At 38.4% G+C, this 14,908-nt stretch overlaps 1 long non-coding RNA gene across 1 annotated transcript in view; it reads right to left on the reverse strand.

Annotated features, from left to right (window-relative positions):
- Nucleotides 1-1,121: 1,121 nt before the first annotated feature.
- The window catches only part of LOC114690958, a 32,077-nt gene continuing 18,290 nt past the window's right edge, over nucleotides 1,122-14,908 (reverse strand). The window contains exons 4-5 of the long non-coding RNA XR_005092021.1: nucleotides 8,608-8,769; nucleotides 1,122-1,460 (exon numbers count right to left, since the gene is read on the reverse strand). This is a non-coding gene — a long non-coding RNA (uncharacterized LOC114690958). The remainder of the gene's footprint in view (nucleotides 1,461-8,607; nucleotides 8,770-14,908) is intronic.

Consider the following 14,908-nt stretch of genomic DNA (forward strand, 5'->3'; position numbering starts at 1 on the left):
TTAGTTATGTACTAAAAGTACTGTTTGAACCTCTGCAAGTTTGCAGAGACAGACCGAGAATGCAGGATTCTGACTCTGCCAGCACATCTTATGGATTCTCCCCCATTTCTTATCTCTGATTTTCTGTGCGTGACAAATTCAATCTTTCAGGATGATTATCTTTCTGGAACTAGCCCAATAGCAGACCTTGGTCTTTGGGGGCCCCAAGGAAAGGGATCCATTCCTTCCCCAGTTCTAATTTTACAAATCCAGGAAAAGTCCTTTGATCAGCTGCCCACTCCATGGATGAATCAGTGAGGTCAGAAGATGACTTATTGTGATTTTGTTATAACTACAGTGGCCAGGAAAGCAGAGCATTCAAATGTTATTGAGAATGCATTCCGGAACAGAGAATGGGAAGGGAGGACACAGGAATGTAGAGGACTAAGGGAAAATACTCAGCATCACCTTGTCCTCTGGAAAATCATTTGAGCCAGCAACTATTTCTTTCTGTATTGACTACAGAAATGTTTTCAGATATCCCATTCAGAAGATTATCTGAGCTTACAAGTATCAATATGTACCTATTTAAAGTTTAATTCTAATCTCAGTATTCCCAAGACTGAATCGGAGGATCCCAGTATTGAGGTACTCTGGCCTACATAATAAGACAATGTCTGAGATTTTAAAAAAAAATGAAACTAAACTAAATAGATCATTTTATACATTAACTAGAATAGAAGCTTTTACTGCCCACAAGTCCTTTTATTACATAATACCCTAGTCTCAGTATCTTCAGGGAACAATTAGTGGGGTGTAGAACGACATTGGCCTTTAGTCTTAAATTACTAAAAAAGTGCCTATGACTAAATGACCAACTTGGAACATGGCATTTGAGTAATGAAGCATTAGCAAATGCTTATGAAAGATATATGTAATTTCACCAAGTCAACTTTCATTATCCTTTTCATATTGAGAAATAATATAAAATCAACAATCTAAAGAAAGCAATTCCGAGTGCTGGGATTAAAGATGTGTGCCACCACCACCCTTTAATCCCAGCACTCAGGAGGCAGAGCCAGGCAGATCTCGGTGAGTTCAAGGCCACCTAGGCTACAGAGTGAGTTCCAGAAAAGGTGCCAAAGCTTCACAGAGAAACCCTGTCTTGGAAAAAAAAAAAAGAAAGAAAGAAAGCAATCCCACTCTAACCTACTTACATGGATTCAAACAGGTTAGTTAACTTCTCCTTGATTGAAGATCTTTGTCTATCCAAAGATGATGGTCTTGGTACTCACACATAGAATCCTGTTGCAGCCAACTCCTGTCACTGTGTTTAACAGGTCTATTTGTAAGCATAACCCAAGTGAGTTTATCTTCAACACTGACATCACTCAGGTGCCTTTGTCTACTTTTACTCTTATTCCCATGCTGTTTTTCAGTGCATCTGTGCTCTCTTGAAAGAAGTGTATATTGCTTCTTCCCTAAAGAAAAAAAAAAGGAAAACTCTGAGAAACAAAGACAATGTAATCAAAGGCAATTTTCCAACTCCTACCAACCTGAGAATTGGATATGAAAGACAACAAAGAATTTCTTTTAAAAAAATCATCATAGTCTCATTTTCTTCCCCATAGCTTTTCTCCACTGATCTTTAGATATGAATCTCAGTATAATGGAAAGCAGAACACTGGGAGATAGGATGTCAATTCAGAAAAATATAGGCACAAGCATCCATTTTCTTCTCATATGCAAGCTCAATCTGTAATCCTCCAAAAACTTCATGACAAGCAAGCTGACAGACATAATTGGCCTGTGCACAGACATCATTGGCTACTGTATCTGCCAAACAGAGCAAAGCTTCCTCCTAACCAATGGATCTGCATCCCTATTGCAGGATCTGACAGCAAATGTAGAGGTCAATGATTAGTCTTGAGTTGAAGACTAGACTACTGGGAATTAACCCATGAACTTCGTCAAGCCTAATGACACTGAGTCCTGGTCCAATTCATTTTCACAGAATTTCATAGTGGGAAGACAGCAAAACGAAGCAGAACAGCAAAACAGAACAAGAGCATCACACATATACATACACAAAATAAAAAAGATTGAAACCGGGCAGTGGTGGTGCACACCTTTAATCCCAGCACTCAGGAGGCAGAGCCAGGCGGATCTCTGTGAGTTCAAGACCAGCCTGGTCTACAGAGTGAGATCCAGGACAGGCAACAAAACTACACATAAAAACCTTGTCTGGGAAAAAAAAAGAGTTGATAAATTTAACTATATTTGTATAAGAAACAAACATGGAGGACCTGTGCATGGCTAGTTTGTGATCCTGTAGTCATGTGTTTTATCTTTCTTGTAGTCATGTGTTTAATCTTTCATATCTGATAATGGAGATGTTGAGGTTCAGAAAGTTGTTCAAGTTATTGTTTCTGAGCCTTCTTTTTCAAAATCTGAAGAGGGCTTCAGGGTCTGTCTTACAAGAGTACCATCTGTTCCTTTTATCATTTCTCTCTACTAAAGATGATATTGCTTCACATGAAAGCATTGTCTTGTCAGAGAGAATGTGCTATAAAATGTTAATTTCTGATCGACCGCCCATGTTATTATGTAACTGTATTTCTAAACCAAATATACAACATAGAAATTACTTTACAAAGAAAAACATCTCCTCGTCAAATTACTATTTTGTAAGCATTAAAAGGAAAAGGCACACTACATTTGTTTTGAGGAATTTTTTTTTTTTGTTCTGCAAATTTCTTTGGGAAGATGAAAAACCTTCTTATCTACTTTGTTAGCTGACTGGGTATTCTTACTGAAATCTTTAAATCTGTAGCCATAAAATAATTTTTATTCTTGCACTGTGAAGAATGAGAAGGGAAAAGCAAAACTATCCTTGTGAAATTCTGCTGAGTGTGCCCTACCCTTTGCACCTGACTTTCCCTAGTTGTCCTGGTGCTAGCATGGGAGCTACACCTTGATCCTCTCCTGGCATGAAAATAAAGCAAAGGATTTGTTGTTCCACTGCCCACCTCTCCCGTCATCTTTCCCTTGGCTGCTGCCTCCTCTGGGTCACACTGCTTCTTATCCTGAACACTTGACACCTTGAGGGTAGAATATAGCATTTGGTTTTTACCTCCTAGCATATGCTATTTGGTATGTGAGGCTTTCAGTACAAATGCTGCTGTATATTTCTGTGCACTTAACAATGGAACCCAAACAGAAAGAAGAAAGCCTTGATACCAAAATTGGGAGTGATGATGTGTCCATTTGGACCAAACATTTTGTTTTGTTTAATTTTGATTTTATTTTTCATCTTACTATGTACCAGTGGCACTTAACCAAAAGATACAGTAATATAGCCATGTCCTGTGGTTGGGACAGATACAGTTTCCTTGGCTTCCAGTGAAGGCGCTAGGACTTCTATCTCTGTTTTCCTTAATCCATTCATGTAGAAAAGATGGATTGCTTACTCTGTTAAAACCACAGCAGTTGTCTTTCTCACTGCTACCTACCGTCATGCTGCTTTTAGAAAACTAACCAGAAGCTACATTTAGAATGGGAATTACTGTCCTGACCTTTTCTTCAGTTCTTCAGCAAAGCATCTGTGCTCTGTGTGTACGTGCCATGGATGTATTCTAAAAAGTTTTGGCATATGTAGGTCAGCCTAGCATGGGTTGTAGGAAGGTCTGATCTTCTTTAGCCTGGTGAAAGAGAGTTCAGATGAGATATGATGGAGATCAGAGCTTATGAGAAAATAAGTTCAAGTAAGTAAATGATAACATACTTTGCTGCAAATCAGTGAACAGAGGCCCAGGGAAGGAATAAGAAAGTGGCCTCTGTGGCTAGAATACAAGGCAGTCTGAGAGAAACTTGCCAATCATACCTGGAAATAACAGAAACAACTGAGACAATTATCATTATCCAACTAAATAATTGCATGAGTCACTGATGTTCTCCATGTCCTGTGTTTAGAAAAATTAGACTGTGTAAAACATAAAGGACTCTTTCCCTTATATAAAAAGTGCCCCCAAAATTATTGAGATATTCATTTTTAAAAATGCACTTGGATTGTAGTATTAAATCTAGATCATGATATACTAGAGGCCTTGGAATATGAGTCAGTACATCACACAGGAAATTGGTGGTGGTGGGGGGACCCTGAGGAGGCTACAGCACGTAACAAATTTGATAAGGACTTAGGAGACAAAAGTCAGATAGACTTGGAATTGCAGAAAGTAAACAGCTCTAAAAACAACACATATTATTTCTATCCCACACAACCACATGAGTGATGGGACTGTTCAGTGAAAGGTTGACACTAGGAGAAGACCAAATATGATGGGAAAAGGGATTTGTCTGATGATTTGAAGTGTCACTGATGCTCTAGTTGGTGGTTTGGAACAAGCAGTTGAGTGCATAAATCCCTAGTTAAACAGCCTAGTCTGTGTTAGACCCTCAGACTTTGTATTATCTCATGGAAACCACAAGTGCCATGACTGATCTGCAGAAGGGATACACAGAAAGAGCCTTGTAAAATCTCAGCATTTAAATGCTAGGTCACTGAAGAAATGCTGCAAAGGGGCAGAAAGTCCTGCCAGGAGTGTCAGGGATGCAGCTTCCATGCATCATCAATCAAGTTGGGCTGGGTTTTTCAGTGATGTGGCTGTCCCTGAGTTATCCTTGATACTGTAAGTGACTCCCTCACCCACACTCTTGCAAGGTAACCCCAATAACCTCACTGTTTCACTAAGGTGAACTTGAATTTGTTCCTTGGTCTGGCATTGGTGCCCTTATTGGAGAAATTATTTTGGCCACTCCACGTAGTTAAAAGGATATTTATTTAATGGCGTAACTCACAAATTAAGTAATGGGTAGGTCGCAGGGTCTGGGGAAGGTGTAACGCAGTCCAGCGGTGCTCTCCAGAGCTCTGCACAGTCAATCTCCATCGGTCAGCGTCCCGGCACCGAGAGAGCGCCCAGCAAGAGCCCTGGCCCATCCAGCTCTCGGGTCCCCAGGCGCCTCCCCTCGCCCTGCCTCGTAGGCGTGACAGTTGCCAGAGTCTCAATGGGGGTTGGAACTTCCAGAACCAAGCTGGAATGGCTACCCACTACATGCCCTATCTGGGAAGCAGACTTTTATTTGTAGCTCCCAGGAAATTTCACACAACACTGGTGTTAGATAAATTGTGCCATCTTTGAGAGATAGTCAGGATAGGTGAGAATTGAAGGGCATACAAATGAAGCAATGAATTTATTCCAAGAAGCAAGCTGTTGGTCCAATACTTCTAATCTTGAGAAATCCACCTGGATTGTAATTGGTCATTTGGGTGTTGCAATTATTGTCATTATTGACTTGTTTTAGAAATGGAGTGACTAGTAGCCAGAGATGCTGTACCCTCTGTTCTTCCTGTGAGCTAGCATTTGCTTCCTCTCTCTTCATTTAATTAGCCTTCTCCATCACAATGACTTCTTATCAATTTCCTTCTTTGACACCTCCTAGGGGAAGTTCTGATTCTCAATAGATTCACCTGCTTTACATCTTGGCTCCTATCTAATATTTTAGGAAACCCACAGTCATGCAGGCTATTGCCTTATCTGGTGCATAGGTATTTGCTGTATGACCTTTCCTGGGGGAGATGTGAACATACATCTATTCACTCCAGATAAGGGACTGACAGCAAACCAAAGAACTAATTCTCTCCAAGTCTGCTTTGATGAATGAATGAGTTGACAGAAGTTATATACAGGAGCATGAATGACTCAAAGATCTCTGTATTATTGAAAAGCTCACTGCAGCATGGGTGAAGACATACACAAGGTGCATCCCTGGAGCTCCCTTCCCAACACGCTGACAGCTCCATCAGTTGGACTACCTCCTCCTCTACAGATTGTTTACTGATTATGTAAGTTTGAGAAAGAGCCCTTGGGATCATGTAACTTTGTCAGTCTCTGGAGAACTGCAAGTCATATTCATTTCCTGAGTTTGAGGAGCCCCCCTCTACTTCCAGAAGGAAATAATTCAACTCAGAAGAAATAGTTGCCCAATAATAATTAATATCTGACCTTTAATGTTAAAAAACAATGTTTCCTTTTGCATCACTCAAGTATCTATCCAGTTTTCTACTACAATTAATTTGAATGCCAGAGTTGTATTCCAATCCCTAAAATTGTCTCATTCAATCTCAGAAAGACATTCTCATTTAGTTACAGAGAAAGCAACAAAGAAGCATTGAAATCATCACTTTTTCAACTTCCTACAAAGAAATCAGTAATTCTTAGAGACAGCATAAGATCTAGGGCCGTTGGCATGGCTATTGTTCGGGAAATTGCCTCAACAGCTGTGTCTGAACTGCTTCATCTATGAAATGGGCACAGTCCTAGTGCCTACCTTCAAAAAGAATGTATAGTTCAATGAGTCTGAGCAGGTGTAACAGGCATCCAGATTCTTGGTAAAACAAAAAGAAGACCCATTTATGGAATTCCTAACCAAACAGGTGTCAGACCCTCCCCCGAGTACATTTCTAATGACTGATTCCTAACTTGCCATCTCCATATGCACTTTTCTCCCTTCATCTTGAATCTAGGGGAAAGTCTTCATGCAGCCTTGATCTCAAAAATCCAAGGTATCTTGCCTTCTCGGGCAACTTGATAAATTGGTTATTACCCATAATTGCTCTGCTTTCATTCTCTGTCATTTCTTCATTATTCTGTTTCTGTTTTTCTCCTATTTCCTCATCACACCCTGGGACTCCTTTGAAATAGATATCAGACTTTAAACTAGTAATAGAAACAGACCTAAACTCCACATTAATAATACAAATAGCCATCAGAGGTGGTGAAACTTGGAGTCTGATTATCTGTATCTTGGGAGAAGCACTCAGAAGTTGTGGAGAGTTGGAGTCATATAAAATTACTTGACCTGATCTGGGACTCTGGAGATTTTGTCTTTGGTTCACAATACTAAATTTTAATCAATGCCTAATCATATAGCTGCAATTCGGTGATGGGTATTGTGCTTCAGATGACATTGTTACCTGGGAAAAACTGGGACCTGAAATACAGTACAAGTTCTTGGGATGGAATGCTAGGTATATGTGCTTTTCTCGTGGATTCATTGGTATATGTTTTTTAAAGTTAATAATAAGATAAAAAGAATATATTAACTTACTTTAACTGTAGAATTTCCTTCCCTTTCCCCCTTTCAATCAATCCTAGCAGTCATTTTAGAAAGACAGTTATTTGCATGTTTGTATGTCTGTGTGTATTCAGGTATTTCTGTGTGTAAAGATGTGTGTGTGTGTGTGTGTGTGTGTGTGTGTATGTGTGTGCATGTGTGGATGCCAGAGTTCAGCACTAAGTGTCTTCCTGTATTCCTCTCCATCTTATTTTTTTAAGACAGGGTCTCTCCTTGAACCTGGGGCTTGCTGATTTGATTAGATTGGTTGGCCAGCAATTTCCAGAGATCCTTCTCTTTTTACCTTCCCATCACCAGGATCAGAGGTATGTATTTCCAGGAAGGATTTTTTAACATGCATCATAGGCATTCAACTCAGGACCTCTTGTTTATACAGCAAGCTCTCTACTGACAGAGCCATTTTCCAGGCCATTTTCATACTCATTTCTATATTACATATAATATGAAATAAGCTTCGTGGGTGATAAACATGGAAGTGGCTACTAAATTCACACTGTATAAACATAAACTGAGCTGCCATTACGCAAAATTAACCATAAAATTTTAGCATAGATGCTCAATATAAACACAATAAAGTACCTTGAATAAAGTCACTAGCCTCAGATGAAATCAGAACATCACATGCACTTAAGTACCTGTGAATAAATGTGGTTAAATGTGTTTCTTTATACAGACAACCAGAGCTACACATCAAGTTTAATTTTAAGATTAAAATTAATTATCCCTTAGGGTAAAACAATTGTTTCATATAGTTATAGAACCCAAGAACTTAAGTATGCTAAGCAAGCCCTCTATCACAGAGCTACATACTCAGTTGTAACAATTAAAAGGCATTTTTAATTAACTGACTTTATGTGATTTGAGTACTACTGTATTTTCCAAGTTATAAAAGGCATTAAATAGACAAAAATAAACATCAAAAAATATGATATGTCACAAGACTCATTTGTGATTTTTGCACCTTTAAAATGTGTTTGGTGAAAATAGTTCTAAATAGAAAAGGTCTTTTTTGTTTGTTTGTTTTTAAGGAATTTTAAGTAGTTTTAATAGAGAGTTAACAATTTCAGCAAGAATGTAAACCTGAACTCTTTAAAGAGAGTAACAAGAAAACTAAACAAACCTGGGCATGGTAGCTCACACCTTTAATCCCAGCACTCAGGAGGCAGAGGCAGGTGGGTCTCCGTGAGTTTGAGGTCAGCCTGGTCTACACAGTGAGTTCCAGAACAGTCAGGGCTATACAGAGAGATCTTGCTTCAAACGAACAAAAACAAAATAAACAAAGAAAACAAACCAAATAAGATGAACAACAGATTTGTTCTTATGAGAACAATAGATATGAACATTCTTTTTCATAATCTTTTAAGATACATATTCTTCTTAAATATCAAGAGATCTCAGGAAACAGAAACAAAGTACAAAGCTGTGAATACTTACACTATCTTATGAAGCTCCCGTTGTGTACAGAAAACAAAGGGTGGGTCTGCTCAGGGCTGTAGAGGATGTCATCTGCGTCAGTAAGGGATTGAAGTGTGCTAACTAGAGTGTTTGCTGTGTTGTCTTTACACTGCCCGGAGGAGGATTTCACTTCCGTTCTCCCTATGTTTGAAGAGCAGATTTGTGCATCAGACAGGTACTGATGGTGAAAAGCCACAAGACATATGCTATAAACCTCAGTCAGTTATAAAAGTAATGTTTAAATTGCAGTTTCCCTGGACGTAAAAGGCTGACCTTTTCCACCTGGATCTAAAGAACTCACAGCTTGGCATGATGTCGTGGCAACATTGAGTTTGAAACATATACTGGAAAAGAATTATGCAAAAGTATTTAATAGTCTCTTCCAATATGCCTTATCAACAAACTTTGGTTTCTCTGATAGTCTCATACATTGCATGAAAATATATCAGTCTGCATATTCTTTCAGGAACCTGGTCATCCACCTAACAACAGCCAACACAAAAAGTCAGCTTTAAAGTTTGGGACATTTTTAAATCATGCTGTCCTTGCCTCGGCAATGCCTCTCACGAATGATTCTGCCTCTGCATCTCATTAACTTAGGGAAGGGGAGGGGAGACACAGCAGGAGCTTCAGTCTGATTCAAGATGGGAGAGTTTAATAACTTTGCTGACAAAACTAACACATTCATTTCCCCTCCGTACTAAGAAGGACTCATATTTATTAGAGTTTTATAATGGAATGCAATTAAACATAGTCTGCTGCTATGTTTATCCACTCAACACTCACCACCCCCAGATAATAGGAGAAAGTCAATTTCCCCCATACACATTATCACTTTGCCTTTTCACAAAATGTACCCGAGTATCAGCCAATTCTGTTACATAATGTTAAATTATTGTAAATAGCTTTCTTACTTTAAATATTTCTAGATGACGAAGTGCAGAGCTAGCCACTGTCCCGTTTCCCCACTCTGCATTATATGTGACCCGTCAATTATAGTTAACAAACCAACACAGCATCCTGATCTGTACAACAGCACCCAGCTTCCTCGATGGTGATTTTACTGTGTAAACTTATGCTTTTCTGGAACACTGCATTGTGTTTCCTTATCATATTTCCTTAGATTTGGGGCTGTCGACTTCTCGGGCTTGTTTCTGATGACCTTCACAGTTTTGTTTGTTTTAAGTAAGTTTTTTTTTTTTTCATACAATATATTTTGATCATGTTTCCCCTCCCTGAACTTGTCCCAGATTCTTGACAGTTTTGAAGAAGTCACGGGCAGGTATTTGTAGACTCCCTTGAGTATGACTTGTCTGTTTTTCACATTTAGAGAAGTATTTGGGGTTTTGGAGAGGAAGATCACAGAGGTCAATTATCATCTTCCTCAATCGTGTTCATGATAACAAGAGCCCACACTATCAATGCAGTATCACAATTAACTTTTGACCGCACCGGGACAGTAGTGTTACATTGCTCAGTTATGTTAATAGTGACAGTTAGCCTGGATACTCCAGTTTAAATCTGGGATATTCCCCACAAAGGACCAAATACTCAGTTGCTAGCCTGGGCTACTACACCTGGGCAAGTGGTAGGAATTTTAGGATTCAGTTCCTAGCGGGATTTCTCTCAATGCGCACAGTGTAGACTCCATCTTTGGTCTTGGTTTCAGTTTCCAACTTTGGAGTTAATGCCTCTGACCTCCTCTGTGTGCTTCTCTCGATGGTAGTGTGAGACATCACCAAAGGCCAAAAAACACAATAATCACAGGCTGAAATCTCCACAGCTGTGACCTCTCACCCACGTTTCCTCTTTATAAGTTTATTATGACAATGTAGTACTTGCTACAATAACATGTTAATCGATTCTTGAAAATCTCAAGCTCACTTAGTTTTCTATGAAACATAACTAATCTTCAGAAGCTATTGTTTCATGTTTTGATTTGATTTGGGGATTTAAAAACTGGGGTAGACAGTACAAGCCAAACTGGTGTGGAACTCACTAGGTAGCCCAGGTTAGCCTCTAACACCTAGTGACCCTCCTGCTTCTGACTGCCAAAGGCAATTGGAATGGGTTATAGAATGAGCCCAAAAGCCTGACAAAAGGTAGCCTCTTTTAAGTTCAATGAAATCTTAGTCTGGAAGCTTGATAATTAGGATTCAGAGAATCGTGATGCCCAGTGAATTTTAAAATGATCATATGTGGAGATGAAAGAAAAAACACATGAATAAAACATAAAAGTTGCATTTATATTGAAGAAGTAACTAATTAAGAAGGTACAAAGAGAGAAATTAAAGGAATTTCTGAGGAAAAAGTGATAGAATCTAGGACAGGGAAGAACTCAATACAAATCATTATCAGTTTGATTGTTGAAATGTTAAAAGCTTCCAGACAGTTGAGAACAGTTTTATTGGTCAAGTTAAAAATTCAAACAGCTTGAGAGAAATATTTTTGAAAATTAAGTTTTAATTTTTCAAAAATGTAAAAATCAAAAAAGTCCAGTCAGCATTTTCTAATACTTTACCATACCTGGTGTAGAGATTCATTTTATATGTTTGTGTGTGTGCCTGCATCTGTATGCATGCATGCCTGCAGGTCGCTATGGAGACATCCACTGGGGTTAGTGTTATAGACAGTTGTAAACTGCTGGATGTGGATCTGGGAACCCAACGTGGGTCTTCTGTGAGAGCCCTGAGCAAGTGCTTCCACTGCTGAGCTATCTCTTCATCTCCCTTCACAATAAATTTTAAAATGAAAAATGTCAATAGGACGAGAGGTAACAAAACCTACGTTCCAAAGCCATTGCCGAGTAACAGTGTAAAAAAATGGAGTGGCATGTGTTAAAGTATTGAACATCAGGAACTCAACTGGAGCCCGTAGTGAAATGCCATTTGCATCTGCCTGAAGGGAAAATGTCTAAGTGTGGTGTGAGGAAACAGTTCCAAACAGCTTTGGTGAAAATATAATCTGATTCATCATCTCAACACACAGTAACTTAACAGTGTATATTTCCAGTGGCCACAGCCTCTAGCAATCACCCACTATCCTAACTAGACTAGACTACACCTATGAATAAAATTCTCTTTTGATTATAAGAAGTTACAAGCTCATATACAGTTGATTGTTGCACATTGAGTTTGTGTCCTTAAATTAATTGTATGCAAGTTCCAAGAGCTGTGGTGCCTGAAAGGTTTTTAAAATAAACGTCATGCCATTAGTAGAACTAAATTTACTTCTTTCCCCTCTAGTTCCCAGTTTCTTGTTCTCGCTAATAGTGCCAGCTGAGTTTCAATCCTGTTTGGATAGGTGAGATTGGGTATGCTTGCCCTGTACTGAACTTGGAGGTTAGAGGTTTCCATGATGTAGTAAGATGGGGTAAGGTTTTCCTGTTTGGTAAATTCCCTCTATGCCCAGTTTGTTGAGGACTTTTTGTTTGTCTTGTGTCATGAAAGAGTGTTGAATTTTGTGAAAAGCTTTATAAATATTGAAATTAATCTCTGACATTTAAAGCCTTTTCTGCCCTGAATTGTAGTATTGTAGTGTAGCACATTAACTCCCCAAGGTTGAATCCTTCCTCTATTCCGGCAATGAATCTTACTCCACATTTGTGGATGATGTTTTCCTGTGCTAATGCATTCCTTCGCCCATATTTTATTGAGGCATGCACATCTGTGTTATTACCATGGGATGTCTTCAGCTTTGTTATAAGGGGGTGCTGACAATACAACATGAGTTTGGGCATCTTCTCCAGCTTTTGGAAAGAGTTTGAGAATGACTGGTGTTGATTTATCTTTAAACATTGTACTAGAAAAGTGACTGAATGCTCCAAGTGCAGCTTAATGGGCCATTCTAGTATGAAGCTTAAAGATAAGTGGGACAGAAATATAAAATGTATGGTTTGGAGAGAAAAAGAGCACCAGGAAGCTTAATTGTTACAGCCAAAGCTTGTGCTACAAAAGCAACTATATTGTTACACTCGTGGAAATTTCCCCTAGAGGTTGGGCTTTCGGGTAACTGTTACTTGTTTTCTCATAATGCTGTCTTCAGTTTAGGATGCACATTGATTATTAGGTATATTGTCCAACTACTACGATACTTTTTTCACCTTATTTTCAAACAGAATAAAGCACAAAATAATGGTAAGATTTATAAATACATATTCATCATACTACTTCAATGATATAAGTACAAAATCTTGTATCATGAAAAATATAATGCTGGGCTAACATAATACTCTATTCAGCCATAAAATGTCTGCAATAGGTAATTTAGAAGGTAGTGCAAATAATTTATACGGTGTCACATTAAAAACAATTCTACCCAGGGCAAATTCCCTTTGATGTCTTACAAATTTACCATTTATTCAAATATACCTTAAAAACTTGAGGGTTATATTTTATAACAACATGCTTATTTGTTAAAGTGTCATATAAGCATACAGCTTCTACTTTAATATATTAATTTTACAAATATTCTAGAATCACCTCTCTAACAAGGCCTGGTGCTCATATGCCCAGCACTTATGAGACTAAGGCAGGAAGATTGGCTTAAGTTTTGGGCCAGCCTGCACTATGAATTGCATGCCAGGGAAGCCTGGTATAGACCATGAAACTCTATCTCAACAAAATAAAAATAATAGATTTTTAAAAAATTAAAAGGGAAAGAGAGAAATACAGTGAGAGAAAATATGAATATGAAAAATATGTTATAAAATTCTAAAGAAACAATAAAATAATTATCTGTAAATATCTCAAATACAATACCCATAAAGTCATTAAAAATTATCCTTAATTGCATCATGTCAGCCTTCAGTGTTTATGATTTTGTTTACCTTTTGTCATTTTTCAAGATAATGACTATACTTACAAATTGAGCCCTGCTATCTTTTGGTAAACAATTTGACCTGCCAGTGAAATTCCAGAGCAGTGAGATTTGTAGGTTCTAGTAGAGGATTCAACCATATTTCTTGATGAGAAGGCATGAACAATAGGCAGTAGGGTAGAGAAGTGGCAGAAAATTGGATCTCAGAGAGGCTGGAGACACCTATAGGACACTGATTTCCACTGCTTGCAAAGAGAAGCAATGGTGTCTCATGCCAGTGTGCTACCAGAGGAAACTGTAGGAAGTGGTCGGCTGCTGGAGATGTTCTGAAGGCAAGACGAAGAGGGATTCCTAATGGACTGAGTCTGTGTTGTGTGAAAAGAAGAGTTGGGAGTTAAATCTAACAAACTTGGTCTGAGTCCCCATCACTGGAAGACTGTGGGAAAAGAGAGTCTATTATCCAGAGCTGAAGAATCAGAGCTTGCTTGGGACACATGTTTGAGACACACATGTGATTACAGAATCACATGTGGTTTTCATAAATTTGGAAGAAATTCATAGAAGCTCTGATAAGTTTAATTATAGTTAAAGTCGGGTTTAATTTCTGGGAAATTACTTTAAGGAATTATTTCCCAAACAAATTTCATGGTGGCCATTTCATAGCAACTTCCCCCAGCAATTCTGCAGTATCCATTATGATAACTAATGTACCTTATGGTCTCATGTCGAAGTTAATAAAGACTTACTCTTTAAACATTTTTTTTCTATTTCTTGCATAACCATCTATAAAAAAGTCTCACTTGCACTGCACTGGTGCATGTACACCACAGCTCACATGTGGAAGTCAGAGGAGGATGTCAGGTGTCAGCCCTTACCTTCCATCTTGTTTAAGACAAAACCTCTATGTTGCTCTCTGTGTTCACCAGGTTAGCTGGTACATGAGCTAACTTTCCTTCGGTCTCTAACTTTCATCTCCCAGTAGGAGCTTAGGGTTACAGATGCAGAGTACTTTGACTGCCTTACTCAGGTCTGAGAATTTAAACTCAGGTCCTCATGCTTACAGAGTCAACACTTCATATACTGATACACCTCCCTAGCTCCACGTCTCACTTTTATTATGGTTGATCATCATATATTTTGTTGTGTTTGAACATTTATCATTTTTGTTAATGTTGTTCATTCAAGTTCTATCTAATCCTAATTTTCATCAGTGTTTCATCTATACTTTTATAAAAAGAATTATCACTATAATATTCTTTGCTCAGGGAGCAATATGTTTTTTTAAATTATGATCTATTTTCAGATTGACAGTAAAAATGAATCTAAACCTTGATTGTTTAGTTTTTATGGGGAAAATATACTCTATGAAGTGATATGAGAGCTGCCTATCATCCAAAGGGGCTAAGGATGTATCCCATTAGTAGAGCACTTGCCAGGTGTTCAAGACTCTGGGCTCAATGTC

Source organism: Peromyscus leucopus, chromosome 7 (assembly GCF_004664715.2).
Source record: "Peromyscus leucopus breed LL Stock chromosome 7, UCI_PerLeu_2.1, whole genome shotgun sequence".
Taxonomy (NCBI): Eukaryota; Metazoa; Chordata; class Mammalia; order Rodentia; family Cricetidae; genus Peromyscus; species Peromyscus leucopus.